The sequence below is a fragment of the Chelon labrosus genome (genome assembly GCF_963514085.1).
Source record: "Chelon labrosus genome assembly, chromosome: 18".
In the NCBI taxonomy this organism is placed as follows: Eukaryota; Metazoa; Chordata; class Actinopteri; order Mugiliformes; family Mugilidae; genus Chelon; species Chelon labrosus.
Genome location: NC_140351.1, coordinates 19507826 through 19523760, shown reverse-complemented (window position 1 = coordinate 19523760; position 15935 = coordinate 19507826). Strand labels below are relative to the sequence as shown.

The 15935-nt window shown below is 42.2% G+C and overlaps 1 protein-coding gene and 1 pseudogene across 2 annotated transcripts in view; one reads left to right on the top strand and one right to left on the bottom strand.

Annotated features, from left to right (window-relative positions):
* Positions 1 to 15935, top strand: part of myripb (myosin VIIA and Rab interacting protein b) — a 123171-nt gene that overhangs the window by 17327 nt on the left and 89909 nt on the right. The gene's annotated exons all lie outside the window — the stretch shown is intronic.
* LOC311503684 (enkurin-like) lies at positions 1861 to 8275 on the bottom strand (annotated as a pseudogene). Its single transcript has 5 exons — positions 8253 to 8275; positions 2932 to 3062; positions 2635 to 2847; positions 2351 to 2486; positions 1861 to 1980 (listed from the first exon to the last, which is right to left on the bottom strand). The product of its transcript is annotated as an enkurin-like (transcript).

Below are 15935 nucleotides of genomic sequence, written 5' to 3'. Positions count from 1 at the left end.
CACCAAGTTCACGAGTAACATCTGACTGCCTGCCACCGACCCGAAGGCGCGCTATGGCCAGGTGGCGCTGCTCGTCCGTTAAGTGACGTCGTGTGTTCATGGCTGTTTGAATGATGAACTTGGAATGACTTACTGACAATACCAGCTTTTTATACCCACAGAATGTTGAAATTGATGCCACATTTAAAAGGGTTGTCTTTTAGTATTTTTTGGTATTGGCCCCAATATGTAAGGCACACTGTACACAGTGAGACCATTACGTGGAAAACACAAAATGAGGTGTGTCTATCACCCCAATACAATTGCCTCCCTATCCCAAAAATCTCTGAAGTGAAACAAACACCGTATGTATGACATCCACTGAGTCTCTCACAATATCCCTAAGTTATTGTGAGTAGTGTACTAGGCTGATGACACTGCTGTATTTTACTACCAAAATTAGTTTGGTTAAGGTCAGCGTTAGCCCAGTTCCAACAAGGGACTGGGTTTTCTCCACGATGGCATTGCCAATTGGGTTGTGGACAACCGTTTTAAAGAGAGTTTAATAATTAGGGCATCTCCATCCTGTTTTTCTGGAGGCAGGTACAACCATATTTGGATGACATTAGAACCTAAGTAGCTTACATGGTAGCGACAAGCCAATGCCTAAAGTTTAGGGCAGCTCTGTTATTGTATTTGCTGCTAACATGTCTGACCTGGCTACATTTCTTGATTCTAAAATTTGGCACAACTAAATTTGTATTTGAATAGTCCTGCCCTAAGCCATACTTTGCTTCATCAAACATTTTACTCCATGTGCTACCATACTTTACAAAATGAGCCTCTTGCTGTATTGAAGAGGGCTTAAAACTAATGATTGAGAGCATAATCTCATTAGGTAAATGTTTACTGAAGTAATAAATCAAATGAGAAGTGGGGCTATTTTCTCACAGACCTCCATATAACCACACGTTGCAACTTTAGAAATAAGAGTGAGTGTTTTCATTTACCTTGCCTGATTGGACTCATTTGTGAGCCAGGACAGGCTGTGCTTGAATCACATTCTCCCACTTTTCTTCTGAAAATCCTTTTCAGCTGTGGTGGAAAAGCTCGCGGCTTTACCGTTTATATTTTTAGAGTTTAGAGTTTGTTTTGGAAATCACTGTAGGTGAAGGGAAGCTGCAAATAGTAAAATTAAAAATGGCTTTCATTGAGCTGCGTCCGTTTCAGCAAAGCCATTGTTAATGTCATGAGTAACACTTGTTTATGTCCTGCAATCTGCAGTAGTGTGATTGCCCACTAAACCTGGATAATTCACCTATGTAATTTAACTATTGTTCATTGGACAGCAGAGGTGGGAAGTAACGTAGATTTTTCAGGTGTCTGTACTTTACTTGAGTATTTCTTTTTCTGGAGAAGGAAAGTCGATGCGCTTCCTGTGTACTTCTTCTACTAGGTTGAACAGGGTTTAAAAACAACAACCCAATAATCCTCAGTTTATTATTAAAAATTATCCAGATGCTCATGCAGGACATCTGGTCAATTCAGTCTAGATTATTCTGCTAGAACCTTTAAAAATAAATATATTTTGTTTGGGCTTATATGATTATTTGAAGATAATTGTGACAAATGTAAGCCTACATTATTTAATTTATTTACATGCCTGTGATTTCAAGCTGAAGTGCAGGGTATGTGATCTGATGTACTATGAAAAACTAAAACTTATTGTTCAGCTTCACAGATCCCAGAAAAAGCAGTAACAATAGAAAATTATTTTAAAACTGTTTTATTTTTATTTTCATGTGATATTTACAAGACCCTAATGTCCTAATTATTAGGTACGTAGATGGTTTTGAATCTCTCAAAACGGTCAATGTTCATCTAGAGCTGCTTCATTTTTTCTTCGAGCCGCTCCTTCTGGGCTTTCCTTGCCACTGTGTAGATTACAAGAGGGAGGCCGTGGTACTCACGATAGAGCTCATCCAAGTTCTTCTTCAGGCCCTGGATTCAAGGAAGGAAACCCATCAATGTCACAAGACAGGCAGGGCGATAATTCAACTGTCAGGATTCAAGGCTGTTGAATAGTAAACAGACATTAGTCAGAGGTGTTGTCGACAGTAGAGGAGTGCTAAAGAGCTAATTCTCCAGCGTGGGTCAGAAATATTTATATTGGTCCTATGAAAGCCTCTTTTTAAACTAGTATAAATACTGACCAGAAACTATGTAAAGAAGTGTTTTTCCTAAAAATGTTAAATTCATGAAATCATCAAATTCATGTCCTGTCCTCTGCCAGTCGGTCAGATGTCTGTACAATCCCCTGTTGCTGTTTTTAGGGAAAGAGCTGCCATTGTGCAGCCATGTGTTTGAGTACCTCCAGGATGGCATGTCGCTCCTCGTCCGACAGGCATTTCGTAGCTCCCTGCTCCTGCTGTTCTTTAACAGAGTTGTTGAGCCCTCCGTTCTTCTTCAATGCGCTGCCGCAGGTACTCAGGTACTTGACCATAATCCTGCAGGTCGGAAAAGGAATCAGGCACCAAAATATCTAATTTTATCACTAAATATAAACATGAACGTATTCTGTGTTTTCATATGTATGACTTGTTTAGCACTCAAGGCTGTTAGAAAAAATATTACGAGCAGTACGTTAGGAAATACCTTTTTCATTATGTATTTGGGGTCCTGAGTTTTCAAGGAGCTGCTTGTGTCCCTTGTGGGAGTCCACACTTGCAGGCTGTGGCTTCCTTGGCGCTGCTACAGCCGTCTTTACAAAGTCCCTCTTGGTGTTAGTCGCCATTGGTGGATTGTCAGTCCTTGCAGGAACTGGTGGTTTCCTCACAGTGCAACGGGCGTCTTTCGAGTGCTGTGTTTCTGAACGAAGACAGAAATATAAAGAAACTTACCACTCAAACAAAAAGCCACATGCAGATAAAACAGTCTAATATAAGAACTCACTGTCAGGCAATTTGGGCTCTTTTGAACGCCTCTTGAGGTATTTATCCGGAGATTGCATCTCTACTTTCGCTGGCGCCATCGTTCTCATCTCATCTTTGCCTGACTTGTTCTCAAGGAGCTTGGACACATACCTTGAGAAAAACCAAACAATCACACCATTTAAACATCTTCTCAGAGTTTGTGCATAAAATAAAACAGAAAGGAGACAAAGTTATTACTTAGTTTTTACTTTCATAGTGAATTAAAATGATATCAGTCACAGTAAAACTTCTACTTATTATTTAGCTCTAACTTGCAGTAATTTTAATATAGGCCAATAAATCATAGTTACTAATAATAATTTCTTGACTAATTGCTTTAAGGGGCGGCACAGTAGCGAGGTGGTTAGCACTGATGTCTCACAGCAAGAAGGTCACTGGTTCGAATCCATGGGCTGTGTGGAGTTTGCATGTTCTCCCTGTGTCTGCGTGGGTTCTCTCCGGGTACTCCGGCTTCCTCCCACCATCCAAAGACATGCTGGTCAGGTTAATTGGTGATTCTAAATTGGCCGTAGGTGTGCGTGTGAGTGTGAATGGTTGTCTGTCTCTGTGTTAGCCCTGCGATGGACTGGCGACCTGTCCAGGGTTTACCCCTGCCTCTCGCCCGATGACAGCTGGGATAGGCTCCAGCAGACCCCCGTGACCCTTAACAGGACTAAACGGGTATAGAAGATGAATGAATGAATGAATTGCTTTAAGGTTATACAGAAATTATAAGGCTAGAAGTACTTTAGTTAAATCCAAAAGAGATCGTCTTTTGTTGACTTCGCCAGCTGATCTCTTAAGCTAACTAAGTTATCTAGCTAGCTAAGAAAACGTAGAATAACTTACCGTGGCGCTTTTTGAGTTTCTTTGGAATCCAATTGTAGACGCTTTCTGGTGGGTAATTAACCTCAGACATCTTCAGCAAACCTTAAACAAAATACGGACTATACAATTTAATGGACACCTATAGGTACACAATAACTGTAAATGAAGTACACGGACTGAGCATTATTTAAAAATTAGTATGACAACCAAAATGCAGACAAGTTGCCAGGCAACCAGAGAGCAAATGTTGCATTCTTATATGGTCGTAAAATGCGTTATTACGTCTCTCTGTCGTATCGAACAAGAGCCTATGTTACATACAGAGGTGGGAAGTAACGAGTACAAATACTTCGTTACTGTACTTAAGTAGATTTTTCAGGTATCAATACTTTACTTTAGTATTTCTTTTTCTGACAACTTTTCACTTTTACTTCTTACATTTGTACACAAATATCTGTACTTTACTTACTCCTTAGATTGGAAAAACAGGTTCATTACTTTTTTAACGTCCATGGATGACAAGAGGTAAAAGACGTGACATGATCGGACATGACTGGAGCTATATATATATATATATATATATATATATATATATATATATATATATATATAGCTCATAGATAGATAAGTCGATGGTGCGCTTCCTGTAAGTGTGTGTGTGTGTATATATATACCAGAGTATTTTTTTTACACTTTTAATCAAGTACAGAATGTGAATACTTTTGCCATCTCTGTTGTACAGACTGTGAAGTGTTTGCTATCTTGGTTGTGTTTCCAATGGATGTATTCTCGCTTGCATTCTTTTTTTGTCCCTGTTACCGTCCCGCTCGTCTGATGTTTTCTGCTAATGGCTTTAACTGTGATTCACCGTGGAATGTTCCCTGGAATAATGCTGTGAAAATAAATCTTAAGTAACTTCCACTTGCAACTCGGTGCCTCTGCTACTGAAGGGTGACGGCGTGATTCTGCCAATTAGAGGGGGTGAGTGGCTCAACCTCTGCCCTCCACCGTCTCAGTGGTCATCCAACTGGAGAGCCTCATTATGTAGCAGCAGCAGGAAGCTCAGGGGAGCACAGGCGTGGGCCTACTTAACAAACAACACAGGCACTCCCATGGAACACAGACCGGGAAATTATTGCAGATAGAAATAGCTATCTACCACGGTTTCTCCGGGAGCAGCGAGAACATGACTGGAGTTTCAGCAACTCTCTCTGGTAATTTGCTCTGGATGTTAGCAAGGATCCTCTCTGTGAAAGTGTCTGGCAAGTCCTTGTATGGATGGGCCAATTACTGTACTTGCAATGCTTACAAAACTCATTTCAAATGCAGCTGCCAAGTCTATCATTCCAATTTAAAGACGAGGCTCTCCATTATTTCAGCTTCCTTGTAAGCGCTGAGTAAGCCAATATAGCATTTGAAAAACGAACTATGCTCCATGGGCAAGTCTCAATTATTTGTGAAGTTGTTGGTCGGTGCATTTGATAGTCATTCACTCTCCACTGTAGTGCTTCATTCTTTATTTGTGGGAAAAAAAATACGGCTTTGCCTCCTCTACCAGCAAATAGCAGAGGGTGATCATTTGCATCAGCAGTTTTAATTAGTCAGTAAAATTGTTAATGTTTTTGTAATGAAGTTCAGGCAAGTGAAGCTGAGCAGTAACTGCAGAGATCTTATTATTGTTTGACTCTAATCAAACCATGCGCAGCTGTTTTATCGGAAGGCTGTTTTATATTTGAACAAGAACACGTTCACTACTCCTTTGAGAGAGAGAGAGAATCTTTTTAGCTGATTCGACCAATATGTCTGATGTATCCAAAGCCTCTGGTCTCTTTCTTGCTTTTCCTTTTTGTCAGTTGACTCTTTTAGCTCTTGTCGATGTGGCAGGCAGGCAGGTACACGGCGCAGAAGTCCAGCTGTGAGGGCAGGCTGTTTTTGAAAGGAGGTGGCAGAGGATGTCACTCCGGCAGAGATGCGGCGACCTCGATTTCCTCTCGTATTTTCCCTCTTAGCTCTCTGTCTGGAGATGACACAAATACAGACACCCACTCAGCCAGGTTTATAGATAAGTGGGCAGCTTCCAAAATGTATTATTTTTGAGCCAAGATAGGAGACAGTCAGGTTCTGTTTGGTTCAAATGGCTCTTTATGCATGAGGTATAATTGGATTTGAGAGCACATGCAGTCGGATGATATTGCCCTTCCTTGCAGGACAGTCCCTTTGGGCTGCACTGCCGTCTTCTTTATTAAAGAAATGCAGACCATAAGGTCTTAGGTCATGTCCTTTTGTGGTTTAGACCCACATGTATTAAAACAATCCTCCAGTTGTGAAAAATAGTCTACGTGTTAGCCTGTATGTTGATTCTATGCGTTTCTTTAATGGCCCACATTTCTCAGACTCGTGAACTAACGACCCCAACTTGTCCGTGTCAAAGAAAAGTCCAGAAATCGTGAAACTAGTCCAACGCAGCTTTACATGTGGTTTCAATAGCTTCATTGTGTTAAACAGACATGCATTTTTTCTTTTTCTTCTCAGCGTCTAAGGTGTTTATTCTGTGCCATAATCCCATGTTGTGGCCTACGTTAACATGTGATTTTAACATGTGTTTCCTAACTTGAAAGAGCTTAAAGGTGCTGGGAGGTAATATGCACATACGCAACAAGACTCTTAACAATGAAACAGCTTTGAGTGGCTAATCGCCTCACCTCCGTCCGCCTTTAGCATGAATGTATTTCTGTGCAGCAGCCGGAAAAGTGGGTCTTGATGGAGTTAATTTCAGTCTAGCTGTTGTTGTGGCAGTTGGCTGTGCTTCTCCTTTGGTGGGGGATTAGCTGTGTTACGTTATTGGCGTGGGTTATTTGTCTGAGTCATGTCGATGCGGATTGTTTTTGATGTGGAGGTGCTATGTAGCGGTCTCTTCAGCAGTGCGTGTGTGTTTGTGCTTTGTGCGCAGCAAGCAGGAAGGACAAATCCTTCTGACCTTTTTTTCTGTAGCCACATTGGAAGGTGTAATACCCGTATAATTTAAGACTCATCACATTTCACGGTCTGCCAGGGTAACATTATGCTGCTTGGTTTGCTTTAATTAAGTTTACAGTCTTTTTCTTTTCTCTTTTTTTTTTTTTTTTTTTTTTTTAGGATTTCTTTCAGAAAGAGAACAAAAAACTTTCATGTTTTATGGAAAGATTTTATTTTGGTCTTTAAAGTATTCGCACGGTACACTGAACAAAGATGTACACTGAACAAAGATGGACGACGGAACTGCTCCTTAAAAAGTGAAGCCAAAGAAAGTAGAGCTCCCCCTGGTGTCCGGCTGGAGTATAGGTCATAAGCTCCACCCCCTTCATGTTAGTGGATGGGACTTGGGCCAAACTAAAACGTTCAAGTACTTGTACTAAAGTTTCAAAGGTGGTTTCTGTCATTTTAGGCAGTTAATATAATACTAATACTCAGTTATTTCGTTTTATTTAGTTATTTAACGCTATAGAAACAGGATGTGTCTTCGTAATCACTACAAGTTGCCATTGTCCATATTTTTATACAGTTTATGATTTGAATATAGTCACGTGGTAGCTATTTAGTCTTTTTACACCCAGAGTTGTAGAGTAGGCCCCTCACACCCCATCTCCTCTAACAGAAAATGTATTGGCTACTTTTTAATTCATGGCTGCACACAAGAGGTTATTTCCGATTAACAAACACCGGAAACTGCATTTAAATGAAAAAGCTGCCCCAGAAGACAAAGATAACATCGAACCTTGATGGAATATTTAGAGCCGGTACAGCTTGCTACGTGGCACGTATTTTCACAACTGTCATCCCAAAGCTTTACAAGACAGTATTGGAAGACATTTCAGACCGACTAAAGATGTGTAACCCTAACCCATACACAAAATTGTCTGTGTAAAATAGTTTGCACCAGGCAGCAAAGCTACTTGGTTAGTCATAGTTTGGATTAAGATAGATTGATACCTTTGTGCCAGAAAGCCTTCCTGCCAGGTCGTTGTGACCTGACTTTTATGCAGTAGATGTTTTAATAATGTCAACCTCTTTTGTGTGACAGGGCGGAGTATTTTAGTGGACAGGAAGCTGAGGGGATAAGTGTAAATAGGTAGTGTTTAATGACACTTGTATCTCAAATGTCTCCACCCCCTTCTTTTTTTTGCAGGGAGGGTTTGAAAGCACTCGGCTGACTTTTCTGGGTGACTTCTGATCAGCCCGGTTCTTCTTTATTTAGCCTTCAGGTCTGTACAGTTGCCGCAGACTGTGTGATTTCCGTTTTTTTTAAAAAATGTCTCTTAGTAGACAATATTAATATAATTAAACTTGATTAGCAGACAGAAATAAAGCCCACCTTGGCCACAGCAATTACACATGGGTGTGCTTATGCATACTCTCTGTTTACACACACCACACACACACACACACACACACACACACACACACACACACACACACTGACTCCTACCTCCTTACCTGAGATACACCGTGTCTGACATCTTGTGTTCTCTTGTTATCTTGGAAATGCAGCATTGAATTAACTCTTGGAAATTGGCTTTGCTTCTTCATTAATATTTTTGCATTAATGAGGCTGCATCGTACTGAATGTATATATGTCCAGCCAGGACTAATTCATGGTGCTCTTCTTGACTTGAGTTCTTTGAGAAAGTCTTGAGGAAGAGCCCATACAACTGCACCATGCTCGCCACTTCTGTAAAAACTATGTGTGTGTGTGTGTGTGTGTGTGTGTGTGTGGGTGTGTTAGCATCTTGCCTGGGCAAAGTGTTTTAAATAGACGGCGGTTTACGGCGTCTGACGGCGGAAGATTCTGATTTCCCCCGAGTGTGACAAATCAGTGGCGTCGCGGCGATTCCTCCGCCATCCTCTCCAGCTGCTGAGCCCACTGGATTGGCTGATGAGATAGGGAAAAATAATCCACCTCAGCTACTTGTAGCGCTTTCACAGTCCATACGCCATACGCTTTAGATTTTCCAGCTGACTGAGTAGATGGGTTTCTCTTCAATAACCTTGCCTGCACGGGCGTGTGTGGGTGTATGCGTGTGTGTGTTTGAGAGTGCCTGCATGTTGAATTTGCTCAGTGAGGGTCAAATGGAGGTGAATGGATCACTGCTCAGCACTGTCTCCCTCTTGTTAAACCGCATTTCTGCCAAGATAAACTCTGGAGTTATCTGCAGGAAGACCAAGACAGACTCGGAGTAATAGCCCGAGCTGTAACTTCTATATTTCTCCAGGTGCAGTGATTACTTCTGCAACTGGGCAAATGTCAAGCGCTGTTTTGAGTCAGAAGAAAATAGCTGGTTGCAACAACAGGATGGTGTTATCTGTCTTATTGTTTCCTTTCTCTCCCTTTGTGATTGTCTCATATATTCTGGGTTCCCCTTTCTCCACCTCTCTACAGTATATACTCATTAGCAATGGCAAAGCTATGTTGTTTTAAGAGGGAAGGCAGGGTCGGATGAGCTGCTCCCCATCCTAGGGGGAGAGACTTTTTTTGTCTGAACAATTTCCACACTTTTCTCACCCCACTCCACCTCTGTTGTCTTCCAAAAAGCCTCTCATTCATCCAGCATGTTGGAGTGACTGGACTTAAACCAGCGGGGCTGACTGCGAGGGTTTGCTCTGTACGCAGCGGTGCCAAGCAGCAATGCAATATTCAGGTCCTCGGACACAGTCACTTAGCCGCATCTTCGAAACGTCTTTGGGGCAGTTCAGAATCATCACAGCGTGTCCTGAGGAGGGAGACAGACAGTACACCCTGTAAACGGTGCCATCCGGATCGTTACAGAAATCGAATCCTCTTCCGCGTTTAATGGCTGCGCCGTCGTGTCCTTAAAGCCTCTAAGTGTGCAGGTAATATTCTGTCTCCGTTACGGCCGCCTTGATGTTCCTCCGAGGTGTGTTTTCTGCCACTCCAGGTACTTCAATATGCTGCCTGACGCTGAATGTTAACACCACAAGAGAGGTCTTTTGTGATGAAGTAAAGGATGGAAACACTTTACATATAGATGGATAAACTGGTGTTTGTTATAAGTAGATAACCTAATCTTATTCAATTTCTCTTCAGTGACTGAAGTGGGCCATTATATGTATATATTAGAAAGGAATGATGTCTTACGTCTCACTTTTATACCCCTTATATGATTGTAAACCGATTATCTTTTGTTTTGTACTATTTGACAAAACGCGTATTTTGATGAGATAATTTAACACTTGCAGCCACTCTGTGGGCGATCCACAGAATAAAACGAATCTGAATTTGAGATTCTTAACCTACAGTAATTTGTTCTAAACATGAAATCTGGGTTGCATGTAACTCTCCGCTGCAGATTCTGAAAGATTACCGGGCCTCGTCTTTAGCCGGGCTTACTACACTGCCTCCGTCGGCGGACCAGTTAGCTCGCGAGCGCTTTATTGCAGTGCATCAGCTGAGGCCTGTTGGCAGCAGAGGTAATCTGTTTACATCGCGTGACGTCAGGAGAGGCAGAGCAGCAAAACGCGTCGGTAGTATGTCATCCGTTCTGCTCCCAGATTGAAATTTAGCGTTCAGCTCTCCCTGCAGTCCTGTGCTCCGTCCACCCAGTTAGATGGGGATCTCCCTCTGCTGCAGCGTCTCTGACCCCAAACCACAAGAGCCCTGATTTATGAGATGGATTCGATCTAATAAACCTCAACACATACAGTGTGTATAAGCTGGAGACGCTCGCTCGTATGTCTGTGGACCTGATGTTGAGGCTTGTTTGAGAGAGCGCCAACAGATGAGGGCTCAGGGTGGGGCAGGGCAATGTTTTGCCTTATGTTAAAGACCTCTTGGGTTTATTTTGGACAGCCATTGATCCTCGTGTATTTTCTCCTCCACTGGATCCAGCATGTGTGTGTGTTTGTGTTGGCTCCACAGTCTTCCTTTGAGGAAATGGGCAGGATCTGATCGATATGTCTCCCTTGGGACTGTTCCTGTATTCCATCAGTCAAACACAGTGGATGACACACGCTTTGGATGAGACTTTTTTTTTTATATATATATATATATATATATTTTTCCTATGTATTATCTCTACCCATTTTCTCCTTCTGTATATTTACTTACTATCTTTCCCACATTTTCTCCCACTCCTCTATTTGTCATGAAGTAAAAAGCGTGTTTGTTTCAGTCGATATCGCCATGGCTGCACTGTGTACAGTCGCCTCCTCCTCCTTCCCTCTGCCTTTGCAAGTCGAGGTGTAGCTCATACGCTCAGGCGGCTTTGCTGCGTATAATTGACTTTCCCTTGTATTAAAACCCAGCACATAGAAACCACATAAAACATTCTCAATTAAAGCGGAGCAGCTCGATTTTTCTCACCCTCATAAGGATTATGAACTGTACTTAAATCACCTCTTAAAACACTTTAACGTCTCAGCCCTGCTTTTATGTACAGTCGCCCGTTTTCACCCCGCGTACTTTTAATCCAGTGCCATTTCTTTTTATGGCTCTTTTAATATGCATCTCGTGATTAAGATTTTTATTATTCATAATTTTCTTTGTCCTGTGCTTATTTTTAGCTCCTTTTACATGTTCTTTCATTTAGATTTGCTAAAACTGATTATAGCTTGGACAGATTATAGCAGCTGATTATATCTAGACAGGTTCAAATAAAGTAATAAGATGACGCAAAAATAGGCAATTTGCTGGTTTTATATTGTGATATTTGAAAATGAGCCTTAAATGTAGAATTTTATGTGAAGTGACTACAATAGAAAACTGTAATGCGTCCCATTTAGTTGCATCATCCCCGCTATAAGCACGACTCAAGAGGCGACTGTTTCTCCTCTCCTTTCTACCCATAATTCCTTGCGTTAATCAATCCGCAGCTTCCCGAAGTGTGATGCTCGATATTTTGACAGCACTCAGCTGGTCTCTTGGTGCTTGTCGTCTCCTTCGATGTGTGTGGATGCAAGTGCGCGGTAACTCCGCCGAGGCCGGCCGAACGGGCCCCTGTGAAAACTAAATAACTCTTCCTACACTCCTCCTGACCCTCAACCACAATCAGAGTAAATACAGAGAAGGTCTTACCAAATTATTGCTACTTCCAGTTTATCCAAATTAAAGATGTCTAAAGTAATGTGTTATTGTTAGAAACTTCACTAACCACTCCCTTGCCCTCTAATCAAAGTGAAAAATCCTTAATCTTCGAGTGATGCCAGCTCAGATTTACAGAAAACAGACGCGGAGACACATTTTTGACGCAAACTATCATATTCGGCGAATCCGCTGACACTCTGTAAATCAGAAATCCATCTTCGACATGCGATAAACAGCGTACATTTTGATAAGTGGCCAGACGTGCATGAAGATGTTTTCGGTGACTTGTAATCAAAACAAACCCAATAATGACAGCATGAGGCCGTCCAAGAATCCGCTTCACCACACTTAAACTTAACTGTGGTCTGAGGTGAGAGGAGCAGGCGCCGACCTTTATGGGATAATATGATACGCTGAGACACCTGTCAGTCAGCAGTGTCTCACTAATGAAGATGAATCATACGTTAAACAAATTAAGGGGAAGGTTAATGGTTCTCCTAATTCTCTCAAGGCTCAAGGCTCATTCTATTGTTTCGTCATTTGGGTATGCCACTCTGTCACCGTGAGTTTTAGTTTTTCTTTCCCAGGAGAACCATCGTAGGTTAAGCAACTGGTTTCAAGAGATCATGAGTCACAGCCGGTCACATTAGCGGCTTGCTCTCCTCCATCGTGTGTTTAAGCACTGCACGTTCTGATAAAACTGCTACTAGCAAGCCTTAACGCTCCACACGGATCCTCCTTTTTCAAATGTTTACCGATGGTGGAATTTAGCTTTTTGCATATTTTACAACCCTTTAACCTTTAAGCAAGGGCACTTGCTGCAAGGACTACAAGAAAAAAAGCCTTATCTGATTATTTTCTAGCACTTAGGGGAACCTTTAGCATGTGAGAGAGCAAATACACACTAAATCAATTATGGATAGTACCGGAGCCAAGAGCAGCAGGGTTTCAGTTCTACATACAACAGAAACTTAAACAAGGAAACACTATAAATTTTTTAGTTTTTTAATCTGTGCCACTGCTGTCAAAACTGTTTTCAGCTTAACTGCTTCCAAAATATCTGAAGTTGCCGATGTTACATCCTCTCAGTATCCCGTTATGGGTTTGAGTGCTACAGACTTTTAGCAGCTTCACACTCAGATCATGAAATTCAGCAAGTGGCTTGATGAAAGATGTCGTTCTGTCACATTATGTTAAGTGCAGGCTTGAAGTAAATTTTACCGACGTCTGCAGGATTGATTTTTACCTGTTTTCTTTGTTAATCAGTTCCTCACACATCCCTCAACTTTATTGAAGGTGAAGAGGAATCCTGGAGCAGCTCTGTGGCTGTCGCACGGATGGAAAATAAATATCTGATCGAATTACGTGTGGATTAAATCGGATTTGCGAGATGTTTCCTGCTTTGATGAGGATCTTCAACTTGTTCCATCGTTTGCTGTGGCATCGTCTTACCGAAACTTCAGTGTCACGTTCAGTTCAATTCAATTTTACTGATATAGTGTCAATGACAAACAAAACTGTCTCTGGATAGTTTATAGAATTCATGGCCGGAAAGTCCTAAAGCAAGCACTAAGGCAGCAGTGGCAAGTATTAAAGAGGGAAGTGGGCCAGAAGAGAAGGGAGGAGAGAAACAGAAATAAGTAGCTTCTGGATAAATAATACATGCAGCACCTATGCACGATACAAACAAGGTTACGTTAAGATGAAGTAGGACAATGGGAAAAAAAGAATCATCCGCAACAACGCTTAGTGGGTATGCAATGTGCTCGTGAAGCCACTGTTATAAGAATAAGCAGGAGCACCGGGGCCAAAAGCTTATGCTGGTGATGATGGCTGTTTTATGTTGCAGGTAAATAGGCTGGAACAGTGTATGCATTCAGCGATCCAGGACCACAAACAATAAATCTCCCTGTCTCATCAACCAGCTCACTTTTCACCTTAACGTCTAACGCATTGCATACGCTAGTAACAGTCGACTGCATATGCGGAGTGTTTCTCTTCTCTGTTTTACAACCCTGTCTGTCTGAAGTCTGATGTGTCGCCTGTTGAGCGAGTACGGTGCGACCGCAAGGACGGGCAGGAGGAGGAGCAGATGGATAAGAGTAGAAGGGAGAGGGGGGGTGCGGGGGCAAAGGTAGAGGGGAGGGAAGACGAACTGTTGAGGGATGTTTTTCATCCGCCCTTGATGAGAAACCGGAGATGCAGATGCATCAAGCTCTGCCCCATTAGCTGACGCTGCTGCTGAGTTGTTCCAACAGCTGTTTATGTGTGTCTGAGCAGAGAAGTGTTCCTGATTAAATGTATGCTTTTTATATACAGTGTTGTTTGTTCGCCTAGCTATTTGTGGTGTCTGTATGAAGCCTCCTTAAAATCCTTGGGGAGACACATAAATTCAGTTCACTATCAAAATGAACACGTAGATTGTAGAATTAATCTCTATCTGTATGACTGAGCATGATGAAGCGTGTATACTGGAGGCCTGTGCATAAATCATCCTGCGTTAGATGCGGCTGCTGCTATTTCATCATACCTCTCATCCTATCGCAGATGATCGATAATGCCCGCAAGAGTCCCGCAGTGTGATTGATTGAGACTTGTGTTTTAGGGACGCGACTTCAGTGGCCTGAATGGCGGAGACCCCGCTGAAAGACGAAGCATGTGCTGTGTACCTCTGCTGTCATTATCCATCCAGACATGTCGCCTCTTAAACAATGCCTTAAATTTGGGGTCAGTGAGATGTATTCATGTGGTAAAATACCACAATAAGAAGAAGTCATGCATCGCCGCAATAGACAATAGACAGTGGTCTGACATTCCTGTCAGACCACCGTCACCAGGAAAGGAGCACCACGCTGTCTTCCAGTTGCTCCCCGAGTCAAAGCCAGCTGATTCAAAAACGGAGGCCTTATGCTTGGACTAGGCAGTATAAAGATCTATGGCGGAACTGCTCCTCTAAAGTGAAGCCAAAGCAAGTAGAGCTCCCCCTGGTGTCTGGCTGCAGTATAGGTCATAAGCTCCACCTCCTCCATGTTAGTGGATGGAACTTGGGCCGAACTTAAAACATTAAAATAAATGTCAAATAATTTTTTTTTTTAGGTATTTATTATAATGTTGATACAGGTTCAGGTGTCAATTTTCTAAGAAGTTTCATTTTAGTTAGTTATTTGATGCTCCAGAAATAGGATAATGGCGACTACCAGTTGCCTTGCAAACCACTCTGTAATGCGATCCTGTAGGACTGTGAGAGTTGTAGAAAAAAAAATAAATGAAAGTAAGTACAGTGTATAATCCAAGATTTCTTTGTAACTGGCGGAGGTAGAGCAGAGTGTAGTATTAATTAAATGAAAACGCGGGTGAGTTTGGCAGAAGTGTGGTCGGGTCATTAATATCATGATGACATCATTCTTGCAGAATCTGGCTCCAAAATCGCAAGATGGTGCTGCCCGCGTCCCTGGGAAACTAGCGCCAGTTTGACCAATGTGAGGAAGTGGAGATGCGTTATCCATGTTTATATACAGTCTATGGTCTTCTCGCTTTTGGTTTCATCACCTCATATGTGTGTGTATTTATCCTCAACTCTCTGTTTTGTCTTCCTCCCTTTTTCCTCTTCTCTATTTGCTGTTTGTAGTTCTGCCAGGACTGCTAATACCTTCCCCTGACATCCAGTGTAGCTGAGTACTCTCTATTGAAGCCGGTCCAACACCCCTCCTCTCACCTCTTTTAATGTTCAGCCATCGTAAACGCTTAATTTTTGGGCCCGTACACTGTATCATAGAGTAGGTGGGTTAAGCCTGGCGGTGCTCATCTGCCGGTGCGCATTAGTTCATGTCTGGATTGCAGCCAGCTCAGCTTCTGCAATTACGGCTGTGGTCCTGTGAAGGAAAGCAGCGGTAGTGCCCGGACATCTGGAGACATGTGGAATACTTCTCCAGACTTCTCTTTGTCATTTGGGGAAACGCAATCTTTAATTGCAATTAAATACATAGCAAGCCTGCGTTCAGTCCTGCAAACTATATTTAGCAGAATGAATCACAGTTCGAGCTAAACTGCAGGAAGACAGGATAATAAACCAATGAAAC